This window comes from Callithrix jacchus, chromosome 7 (genome assembly GCF_049354715.1).
Source record: "Callithrix jacchus isolate 240 chromosome 7, calJac240_pri, whole genome shotgun sequence".
Taxonomy (NCBI): Eukaryota; Metazoa; Chordata; class Mammalia; order Primates; family Cebidae; genus Callithrix; species Callithrix jacchus.
In genome coordinates, this window is record NC_133508.1 from 45,864,542 (window position 1) to 45,877,372 (window position 12,831).

The following is a 12,831-nucleotide window of genomic DNA, read 5'->3' on the forward strand; positions in this document are numbered from 1 at the left end:
CAATCAGAGCCTTGTTTACCACTGACCATGTTACCCAGGTGAGCTCAGTCAGTCCACAAGACTCCACTGGAGTGGCCAAGGGGATACTCTGGCAACCCGGAGCATTGGCAGCCATTTCTCACTGCCAGCGAAAGGCTTGCCTGGGGGTGGCCCTCAGGGTGTAGGTGGCTGATCCTGGTCCAGAAGGCCAGGCAGATGTTAACTTTTACAAGTGCAAACACAGGTAATTGTCTATTTTATAAGTGCTTTGACAGATGATAAAGAATACTAAGGGAGAGACAATTTACATGGTGGAGGTGGGTGGGGTGGGGCTTCTGAGGAAGTGATGTCTGAGGCAGGAAGTAAGAGCAGTGCTTAGGTTTGCATTCCTTCCCCAGCTGTGTGCTCAGTATCTACTGTGTGCCAGGCGCTGTTCCTGGTGCTGGAAATACACCGGGGAGAAACATAGCCTTTGTCCTTGGGGAGCTTATGCCATGGGCACAGGGGAGAGACGAAAGCAAATACTAAAATACCCACATGCTATGAAGTAAATGAAGGAGGGTAAGGAGGCAGTGATGGGGGAATTGCATGATGGGCAGCGAAGGCCTCTGAAAAGAAATCTTGGGGAATCTGAGGACATTTGGGTGTGAAAGACAGAAGTAGGTGTCTGTTCAGAGTGCACCAGGCAGCAGGAGCAGGGAGTGTAAATGCTCTGAGGTAGGAGTGGGCCTGGGCCTCTGTGATGGAGCACAACCTTCGGAGCAGTGAGGGATGTGTTAGGGGAATGCGGTAGGAGGTGAAGTTGGAGAGGTAGCTAGGGCCACAGCAAGCTGTCAAGACTCAATAGAGACAGAACCACTGGAGAGACCCAACCTACCTGGTTTAAAGGCTGACTCTGCTCCTTCCGGAGCAGGCGTGTAGGCAGGCGGGATGCTGAGGCCAGCCAGGTGGCAGCGTTGGGCACCTACTCCGTGTTAGAGGAAGGGCATCCGGGACAACTCCCTCTTTTTTTTTTTTAAACAGGCTTGTCACCCAGGCTGGAGTGCAGTGGTGTGATCTTAGCTTATTGCAACCTCTGCCTCCCAAGTTCAAGTGATTCTCCTGCCTCAGCCTCCCGAGTAGCTGGGATTACAGATGTGCACCGCCATGCCTGGCTAATTTTTGTATTTTTGGTAGAGACAGGGTTTTCCCATCTTGGCCAGGCTGGTCTCGAACTCCTGGCCTCAAGTGATCCACCTGCCCTACCCTCCCAAAGTGCTGGGATTACAGGTGTGAGCCATTAGGCCCAGCCACAACCTCTGTTTCTGACTTGAACACAGATCATGTGGAGATTCAATGTCCTGAGTTTTGAAGGAATCCTTAGGGCAGGGGCTGGGATGAATTTAGAGTTCAGATTGGTAAATTTCAGATGTCTATAAAATACATTTTTTTTTTTTCAGACGGAGTTTTGCTCTGTTGCCCAGGCCGGAGTGCAGTGGCACGAACTCAGCTAACTGCAATCTCTGCCACCTAGGTTCAAGCGATTCTCCTGCCTTAGCCTTCTGAGTAGCTGGGATTACAGGCCGGCCCCACCATGCCAGGCTATTTTGTATTTATAGTAGAGATGGGTTTCACCATGTTAGTCAGGCTGGTCTTAAACTCCTGACCTCATGATCTGCCAACCTCAGCCTCCCAAAGTGTTGGGATTACAGGCGTGAGCCACCGTGCCTGGCAGATAGCTGCTATTTGAAAGTCCCAAATTGCTGATCTGAAAACCATTTATTACTAATAGTAAACATCTGTAAACTCTCAGGTTTGCTAGGTGTTTTGCCAGCATCCCTTACCTCTGAATAATTACACTCCTTGGAATTTTAGAGACATCTACAGGAAGGGAGACATTGAAAGAAATTGACTGAGTTTTTGTGCCTTCAGGGCAGCAGGAAAAGGTGTTTCTAGATGGAGGTTTCTAAAGAGCATCTCTAACAGAAATCAGTATTATCAGAGTCCTGGCATTGCAGTGAAGATTTCTTTCCCTTTCCCTGACAGTGTCTGGGGTGGGGGGCTCTAGGAACCAGCTTTGTCTAAACCTTGGGCTTTTTCTGGTCCTTCTTGAATGACTAGCTTTTGGCATGTTGATAACATTTTTAAAGCCTCCACCCTCTCTTATCTGCCTGCTTCTTTCCCAGGCTGAACAAACTTGCTTCCTAACTTCTAGTAAGCAGGGAGGGGGCAAACAAAAATTGGGAACTTAAGTGGGAGGGGTGCTGTCTACACTTGAAAAGTGACCTGGAGTCAGTATTCAGGTGTGTGGCAATTGGCTTGATTGCTCTCCTTCTGAATTGGGGTGGGGGTGGGGCCTCTGTCATTTAGAGACAGTAACAGTGGCTTTGAGAGCCCAACTGGCTTGCCCAAGGACCCCAGAGAGTTAGGAAGGGGACACAACTTCCTTTCAGGAAGAGCAACCACGCCTCCAACTAGCTCAAGGCCTCGGCTTGCCCCACTGGGCAAGGGGCAACCAGGTACCCATTAACTGAATTCCTGAGGCCGAAGACAGGGTTGCTCCAGGGCTGTGATGGCCCTGCCCTGTGCGCTTCTGAACAGGAGGTTTGCTTTCCAGGTGCTAACTGGTTTCGTGGGGAAAGGGCCGGGGTTACTGACCCCTGCCTGTCATGTGGCCTGCTAGGAGCTTAACTTCGTAGGTTGGGGCTGAAGGTGTGTTTTCTTTCACACCTTATACAGAAGGATCAGATTCTATCCAAAATCCCAAGAGGGATTGCATTCTGCCCCTGCTTTTCATTTACCGTGTCTTAAGAGAGCTTCCCTCCGTCAGTATGTGCTGTATCATCCAACTCTGTCCAAACAATAACCCGAGAAAGTGGCCACTGGTATCATCCATTCGAGAAGAAAGTCTTTCTAGAGGTCAGCAGCCTACTGGGCCTATGCCATCGGGTCCATTTCTGTAAAGGCAACATTAAATGTAAAGTACAATTTTAGGGTAGCTAACTGTATCAACTGAGTCTGGTTACTCCATATTCTAGGGTGTCGGTTTCCTAAGAAACGAGAACACCATATTCTCCTGCAGCAGGTTCTCCTGCAGAATCATCTGGTTGTTTTTTCTAGAAAGCACCCTGCCTTTGCCCTTAGTAAGGGGAAGGAGCAGGAGGAACCCGGGCATCCAAGGAGCGCTAGGGAGGTCTGGGCTGCTCTCTGATTCTTCCCTGTTTATTAGCTACAGCATCTTCCCCATGCACATGTGTGGTCTGTCAGCAAGGTGCAGAGGAAGGGGCTGTTCCTTTTCACATCTGGGCAGGACACACTCTTCACAGTGCTAGCATAAGGTCCTTCTGGAGCTGGTCCTTTCCCTAGACCCTAGCTTGAGTCCCAAGGCATCCAGGCTGGGGACTGAGCACTAAGGAAGTTCTTTAGCACTGGGAAGAATGTGAATGTTGCATTCACCACCATTGCCATCACCATCACAAGCAGCATCACCACCATCACCCTCACCACCGCCATCATCACCACCACCATCAGTCACCACCACCATCACCATCACCACTATCACCATCACCCTCACCACCACCATCACCCTCACCACCGTCACCATCACCACCATCACCCTCACCACTGCCATCACCACCACCATCACCATCACCACTATCACCATCATCCTTACCACCACCGCCATCATCACCACCACCATCAGTCACCACCGCCATCATCACCATCACCACTATCACCATCACCCTCACCACCATCACCCTCACCACCACCATCACTGCCACCATCGTTATCACCATCGTCATTATATTTTTCACTTACTGCAACTTGCATGTTCCCAAACAAGTCCTGGACCAGCTGATCAGATGGGATCTCCCCACAGGGCTGCATACCTGCTGGGCCTCAGAAACTCTTTACAGAGCTGTTTTATTTTGCTTCACTGTTTGAATTCTGCATGTGATCACATTCTCAGGTTTTTTTTTTTTTTTAGACGGAGTTTTGGTCTTGTTGCCCAGGCTGGACTGCAATAGCACCATCTTAGCTTACCACAACTTCCACCTCCTGGATTCAAGTAATTCTCCTGCCTCAGCCTCCCAAGTAGCTGGGATTACAGGCACCTGGCAGCACACCTGGGTAATTTTTGTATTTTTAGTAGAGACAGGGTTTCACTATGTTGGCCAGGCTGGTTGAGAACTCTTGACCTCAGGTGATTCACCCACTTTGGCCTCCCATAGTGCTAGATTACAGGAGTGAACCACCAGCGTTTTTTTTTTTTTTTTTTTGTAAGACCCAGATGGAATATGGCTGGTGACAGTCACATTCACCTGGTCCTGAAGATTCCACCCTCCAGCCTTCCTTATCTGTTGTGGTCTCTGGCCCTTCCTGAGACCTGGTGCCTGGGGCCCTTCTGTGGTGTGTGGTCATTGTTAAAAAAATGCAGAATTCTCTCTATTTGCATTCCTGAGTGACTAGCCCGAGGCAGGTAGGGTGACTGGGAGGAAGCTTTGTTACAGATAACTTGACAGCCAGGAGTGAGTAAAAGGATGATGGTAATAAAAGGGTAGTCAGGCCTCAGATTTGGGCTTCAGCAGTAAATCAGTGCAAGAATAAAACTTACAAAGGTCACAGGCAAGAGTGAGCTCAGCCTCTTTTCTAATACTTGCTTGTGCTTCTACATCCCTTATTCAGGAAACCAGCCACTCAGCACGCTTATGAAAGAGTCAAATATCTCCGATGGTGGATAATACCATGTCATTAGTCCATGAGGCATCTAGCTCAGTGCCACCTGGGTCTTAAAGCACTTAAAAAATGTAATTATACAACAAATACATCAATACTTGTTCACTGGGAGAGACTCAGGTGATACAGGAATATATAAAGCAAGTCTTGACAGTTCTCTGTCCCACTCTCCCTCCCCAGTCCCCCTTCCTTTCCCGGAAGTCCCACTTGCTTCGAGTCTGTTTTCTAGGAATTTACAAACGCATAACTGTGCACACTCACATCCACACACGTTATGTTTTGTACATACACAGAGATTGTACATTATTGTTTCAATTTTTAAAAAATAAATAGAATCCTATTGGGTACATCTTTTTGCAAGTTGAATTTTTTGAAACAGTATGTCTTAGAAGTCTGCTCATGTCCAGGTCCACTTTGTTTACATAATGGTTGAACAGAATGTTATAGTATAACCATACTGTAACTTATCTAACCTTTTTTTTTTTTTTTGAGAGAGAGTCTTGCTCTGTCACCCAGGCTGGAGTATAATGGTGTGATCAAGGCTCACTGCAGCCTCCACCTCCATCTCCTGGGCTCAAGCCATCCTTTTTACCTCAGCTGCCCACTCCTCCACCCCCAGTAGCTGGAACTACAGGCAGCTGGGACTGCAGGTGCATGCTACCACACCCAGCTAATTTATTTTATTTTATTTTTTGTAGAGATGGGGTCTCACTGTGTTGTCCAGGCTGGCCTCAAACTCCTGGTCATTCCTCTGTTAATGGATTTCCCCCATTAAAATTTTTTGTTGTTGTTGCAGTAAAATACATAAAACATGAAATTTACTATCCTAACCATTTTAAGTACAGTTCAGTGGTATTAGATACATTCATCCTGTTGTGCAACCATCAGCACCATCCATCTTCCAGACTCTTTTTCATCTTGTAAAACTGAGACTCTGAATCCACTAAACACTAACTTTCCTTCCCCTACTCCCAACCCCTGGCAACCACCATTCCACTTTCTCTCTCTTTTCTTTCTTTTTTTTTTTTTTCCTTTTTTGAGACAAGAGTCTCACTCTTGCCCAGGCTGGAGTGCAGTGGTGTGATTCCATTTACTGCAGCCCCCGCCTTTTAGGTTCAAGCGATTCTCCTGCCTCAGCCTCTGGAGTAGCTAGGATTACAAGCCACCACACCCAGCTAATTTTTGTTTTTTGTTTTTTTTTTTTTGAGACACAGTTTCACTCTTGTTACCCAGGCTGGAGTGCAATGGCACGGTCTCAGCTCACCGCACCCTCTGCCTCCTGGGTTCAGGCAATTCTCCTGCCTCAGCCTCCTGAGTAGCTGGGAATACAGGCACGCGCCACCATGCCCAGCTAATTTTTTGTATTTTTAGTAGAGATGGGGTTTCACCATGTTGACCAGGATGGTCTTGATCTCTTGACCTCGTGATCCACCCGCCTCGGCCTCCCAAAGTGCTGAGATTACAGGCTTGAGCCACTGCGCCCGGCCTAATTTTTGTATTTTTTGTAGAGATGGGGTTTCACAATGTTGGTCAGGCTGTTGGTCTCAAACTCCTGACCTCAAGTGATCTCCCCTCTTTGGCCTCCAAAAGTGCATGGATGACGTGTGAGCCACTGCCCCCTGGCCCATAATTTCCTTCCTTTTTAAGGCTGAATAAAATTCAAGTGTATGTGTGTTCTACATTTTGCTTATCCTTTCATCCCCATAGAGACACTTGGGTTACTTCCACCTCTTAGCTATTATGAATAATACTGCTGTTAACATGGTGTCCACAGCTTTTCCAGAGCCTGCTCCCGATTCTTCGGGGTACACACGCAGAAGTGGAGTTGCTGAATGATACGGTAATTCCCATTGTGGTTTTCATTCGCATTTTCCTGCTGAGTAATGATGTGGAACATCGTTTCATCTGCTTATTGGCTATTTATACATCTTAGAAATGTCTATTCAAGTGCTTTGCCCATTTAAACAAATTTTTTTTCAGGAGCCATGCTAATAACCTCTATTGTTCCATTTTTAGTATATGTGCTGCTGAAGTGTGCACTTTGCCCAGTTTTGAATTGAGTTGTTGTTGCCAGTATAATTTTTTTCTTTTTTTGGAAACAGCCTTACTTGGTCTCCCAGGCTGGAATGCAATGTCACAGTCTCAGCTCACTATAACCTCCACCTCCCGAGTTCAAGCGATTCTCCCACCTCAGCCTCCTGTGTAGCTGGGATTGCAGGCATGTGTTACCACACCCGGCTAATTTTTTTGTATTTTTAGTATAGATGGGGTTTCATCATGTTAGCCAGGCTGGTCCCGAACTCCTGGCCTCAAGTGATCCACTCACCCCAGCCACCTAAAGTACTGGGATTATAGGCATGAGCCACTGAGCCCCACACATGCATAAGCCAACTTTAATGTTTTTCAATAAAGTTTTGTAATTTCCCCATTAAGGACTTACACATCTTTTGGATTTATTGTTAGGTATTATTAGGTTTTTTTTTCTTTCTCTTCTTTATTCCCCTCTATTCCTTCTCTCTCTCTCTCTCTCTCTCTCTCTTCATTGCTAATTCCTTTTAAAATTTGTTTTCTGATGGTTGCTGGTATATAGAAATGCAGATACTTTTATTTACTTATTTACTTTTTTAAGAGACAGGGTCTTGCTCTGTCACCCAGGCTGTACACTGGTGTGATAAAATTTACCACCTGCTTTTAGGCAGAAAGGGGGAGAGCAGATAATTCTGCATCTGTTGATTCTCAATTGCCTTCAAGTCTCTCTGACCTTTCTTATGCCCTGCAGCCTGGGTGACAGAGCTAGATTCTGTCTCAAAAAATAATAATAATAAATAAAGTACATTTTCCATTCTTGGTTTGCTAAGAGTTTTTGTCATGAGTAGATACTGAAATTTATTGAATGGTTTTCCTTCATTAGTGACATCATCTGGCTTTTCTCCTTTAATCTGTGACCATGGTGAATTATATCAGTAGATTTTCTAATGAATTAGTCTTGCATGCCTGAAATAAACTCAATGTGGTCATTATGTTTTTATATATAAGTTACTAGGTTCTATTTGATAAGTATGTAATTTAGGATTTCTACATCTCATGGGTAACGTTGAACTGGAATTGTCCTTTCTTGTACTGTCTTGTACAATTTTGGAATCAAGGTTACGGTAAAGTCTTATCTTGAGTTGGGGAGTGTTAGGCTGTTCTTGTATTGCTATAAAGAAATACCTGCGATTGGTAATTTAGAAAGAAAGAGGTGGATTTGGCTCATGGTTCTGTGAGCTGGACAGGAAGCATGGCACTGGCCTGAGCTTGGCTTCTGGGGAGGCCTCAGGGAACTTTTACTCAAGGTAGAAGGCGAAGTGGGAGCAGGAGCAGGAGGCAGCGGGTGGGGAGGCAGATGCCACACACACTTGACAACAGCCACATCTCAGGAGAACTCACTACCGGGAAAACTGCACCAAGCCATGAAGGATCCACCCTGTGACCCAAACATCTCCCCGCAGGCCCCACCTCCAACACTGGGGATATTCAATATGAGACTTGGGTGGGGATGACTATCCAAACTGTTATCAGGGAGTAGCCCTCTTTTTCTTTTCTATAGAGATGTTTCTGACGAGTTAGAATTAACTATTCTTTGAATATTTCATGGAATTTTCCTCTGAATCCACCTGGGTCTCATGTTTTTAAAAAATTGAGCTGAAATTCATCTAACAAAATTAACCATGTTAAAGCAGACAATTCAGTGGCATTTAGCACATTCACAAGTTGTGTGCAATCATCACTGCTCTCTAGCTCTGAAATATTTTCATCCCCTCAAAGTGGACCCTGTACTCATTAGAAGCCACTTCTCACTCTCTCTTCCCCTCTCCCCCAGCCTTTGGCAAGCCCTAGTTCACTTTCTACCTCTATGAATTTACCTGTAATGGATGTTTCATATAAATGGAATCATACATTTGGAATAATATTCCATTGTATGGATGTACCACATTTTATTTATCCGTTTATCCAGCGATAGACATTTAGGTTATTTTCATCTTCTGGCTATTGCGAATATCACTGCTGTGAGCATTCATGTACAACCATTTATTTGACTACCGGTTCTGAAATTTTTTTTTTGAGATGGAGTCTCAGAGTCTTGCTTTGTCACCCAGCCTGGAGTGCAGTGGCACGATCTTGGCTCACTGCAACCCCTGTCTCCCAGGTTCAAGTGATTCTCCTGCCTCAGCTTCCCGAGTAGCTGGGAATACAGGTGCACACTACCACGCCCAGCTAAGTTTTGTATTTTTGTATTTTCACTGTGTTGGCCAGGTTGGTCTCAAACTCCTGACCCCAGGTGATCCATCCACCTCAGCCTCCCAAAAGTGCTGGGATTATAGGCCTGAACCACCATGGTCAGAGAACCTGGTGTGTATGATACCAGTTCTTTAAAACTGGTTGTACCTTAGCAGTTTGTCAATTTTTGTAAATAGGCTGTGTGTGATTGAAAAGAATGGATCTTCTCACACCCTTCAGAAAGGCAAAGATGAGAAAGGCAGAATAATTCCAAGTGCTGATGAAGAGGGGAGCAACTGGAGTGCTCCAATGCTGCTGGTGGGAATATAAATGGCTACAATTATTTTGGAAATCTTTGGCAATATCTAAAAATGAAAGAGAAGCTAAACATAACCAGTAGAAATATGTATGCATAATCATCAAAAGACTGTGTACAAGAATGTTCATGGCTGCACCACTTGTACTAATTACAAGAGAAACAATATAAATGTCCACAAATACAAGAATGGATAAAGATCTTGTGGTTTATTCATATAATGGAAGGTTTCTGGCTGGGCGCAGTGGCTCACACCTGTAATCCCAGCACTTTGAGAGGCTGAGGTGGGCAGATCGCCTGAGGTTGGGAGTTCAAGACCATCCTGGCCACCGTAGTGAAACCTCATCTCTATTAAAAATACAAAAATTAGTCGTGTGTGGTGGCTCATGTCTGTAATCCCAGCTACTTGGGAGGCCAAGGCATGAGCATAACTCGAACAGGTGGGGATGGGGGCAGGGGGAAGATGGAGGCGGTAGTGAGCTGAGATCCCGCCACTGCACTCCAGCCTGAGAGACAGAGCAAAACTCAGTCTCAAACAAAAAAAGAAAAAAGTTTCCACATGCAAAAATATCACAAATGTAATATTAAGCAAAATAAACCAGACACAAAAGAGTACTACTCTTTGATTCTGTTTATATAAAGTTTTTAGGCTGGGCACAGTGGCTTACGCCTGTAATCCCAGCACTTGGGAGGCCGAGGCGGGTGGATCACGAGGTCAAGAGATCAAGACCATCCTGGTCAACAAGGTGAAACCCCGTCTCTACTAAAAATACAAAAATTAGCTGGGCATGGTGGTGCGCGCCTGTAGTCCCAGCTATTCGGGAGGCTGAGGCAGGAGAATTGCCTGAACCCAGGAGGCGGAGGCTGCGGTGAGCCGAGATCGTGCCATTGCACTCCAGCCTGGGTAACAAGAGCAAAACTCCGTCTCAAAAAGAAAAGAAATAAAGTTTTTAAAAACAGGCAAAATTAATTTATAGCATTAGAAGTCTGAAAGGTTGGCTGGGCATGGTAGCTCACACCTGTAATCCCAGCACTTTGGGAGGCCGAGGTAGGTGGATCACTTGAGGTCAGGAGTTCAAGATCAGCCTGGCCAATATGGTGAAACCCCATCTCTACTGAAAATACAAAAACTAGCCAGGCGTGGAGGGGTGTGCCTGTAATTCCAGCTACTCCAGAAGGCTGAGGTATGAGAATCGCTTGAACCCAGGAGGTAGAGGCTGCAGCGAGCTGAGAGCCACTGCACTCCAGCCTGGGTGACAAATTAAGACTGTCACTCTATCTTAAAAAAAAAAAAAAGGAAGAGGGTTATCCTTATTTATTATTTTTCTTCCCTTACCTGTCAACAGGAAATAAAAGACGGTTATCTTTAGCATGGCTCATGACTGGAGGTGGGGGTCAAGAAGAAAGGGGGATACTATAATTTTTTTTTTTTTTTTTGAGACAGAGACTTGCTCTGTTGCCCAGGCTGGCGTGTAGTGCCATGATCTCGGCTCACTGCACCCTCCACCTTCCAGGTTCAAGCGATTCTCCTGCCTCAGCCTCCCAAGTAGCTGGGATTATAGGCGTGTGCCACTATGCTTGACTAATTTTTGTATTTTTAGTAGAGAAGATTTCACCATTGTTGGCCAGGCTGTTCTTGAACTCCTGACCTTGTGATCTGCCTGCCTCGGCCTCCCAAAGTGCTACGATTACAGGCGTGAGCCACCATGCCCAGCCTAACAGCCTGTTCTTATTTCATGAATGTAATATTCTGTCTAATCTCTGAAGACTGTTTTAGCATCTGTTTGCTTTGTGAAATGTTTGCATGGGGATTAGTCTTTGTTGATTGAGTTTTGTACTTTTCTTGATACAACTTTTCCTCATATGCTTGGCAATTTAAATTTTAGGCTCATGTTTGAAAATTTCTATTCTCCTGTCTGTTGAACCAGGTTCTAATGACATGAGCTTGCCTCTGGTAACCACAGCAGAGGAAAAACTGGACAGTGTGAGGAAGGCTGTCCATCAGGAAGGCCTTTCCAGTCCACCTAGAAATAGTGCAGATTCCTTGCTACCCCAGGTCTTGCTGTGCCTCTTGTCACCAATGCTCTGGCCTTTGGGCACACACTCACTGTGACACAGTTTAGCACAAAAGAGGTGGGGAAGGGGGTGAAGGCAACTGGCTGATCCTCCAGAAACCCCCAGATAATCACCCTGACTCCTGCCCCAGGGCTCCTTCCTGTTCCCTATTTCCATAAAGGGCAGGGCTTTCATAGAACTCACAGCTACCTTCACAGAAGTCATCTTTTTTTTTTCTGAGACAGTCTCTCTCTGGGCAGGCTGGAGTGCAGCGGCATGATCTCAGCTCACTGCCTCATGGGTTCAGCAATTTTCCTGTGTCAGCCTCCCAAGCAGCTGGGACTACAGATTTGCACCACACCTGGCTAATTTTTGTATTTTTAATAGAGATGGGTTTCCACCATGTTGGTTACGGTGGTCTTGAACTCCTGGCCTCAAGTGATCCACTAGCCTTGGCCTCCCAAAATGCTGGGATTACAGGCGTGAGCCACCGCACCCGGCCCCTCCTATAGATCTTTTAGCCATTGGTCTTTCCTTTGGTCATATTTCTCCTCCTTTCTATCTTTCATGAATTCCTGAAACAGTATGGTATGCCAATAAACACTTTTGTTTTTCAGCTATGGGTTTATCCTTAATTTCAGGAGATTTTCAGATGTGTAGCAGGAGGGCTGTGGGAATCTTCATGGCCCTCCATACCCCTGTTCCATTACACTCCTGGCTATGACCTGTCACATAGTTGCTCTGTGCCTCTTTGATTAATAACACAGTGTACCTTGTCTTGGTTGATGTTCATGCTTATGGAGAAAGACTTGCCAACATAAGGATTTGTAACCAGAAAAGGTGTTGAAAACATATCCTCGAAATCAGGCTATCAAATGTTAGAAGAAAACCTTTCAGACCTAGAATCAGTTACGGAGAAGTGAGATGATAAACAGTTCCAGAAACTATATATGGCCTGCTTCTAAGCCACAACTTGTCTCTGTACACACCGATGTATACATAATATGGCAGAGTTTATGTGCAACTGAGGGTGTGGCATTTATGATTCAGAAAGAATGAGTTTGTGCAGATGGAAATGGGCATTTGGGTGGGGATTAGGCAAGGACAGAATTATAAGGCCAGCCAGGTGGGTGGTAACACCTCTTTTTGTCTGTACCAAAACTATTTAGAGAAAACCGTATCCATAAGACTGACTTTTTGTGATTACTGAATACATAGAATCATTTAAGTATCCAATTTAAGAAAACATCAGGAGTAGAAGTCATCCACAGATGAATACTGTAGGTTTTAGAGGAAAAAAAATGTAAATGAACATTTCAGTTGGGTAAATCAGTTTCTCAGTGAGTCTTCTCAACCTCATCTTGCCAGATGACAAATGACTATTATTGTTAAAGTTTGTGGCAAAAGGACAGTCAAATTGATTCAGCATCAAGTAAGCGTGGAAGAAAAATGTAGCTGCAAAAACAAAAACAAAAGATTTCTGGCTGCTGTCCTCAAAAAAAGCC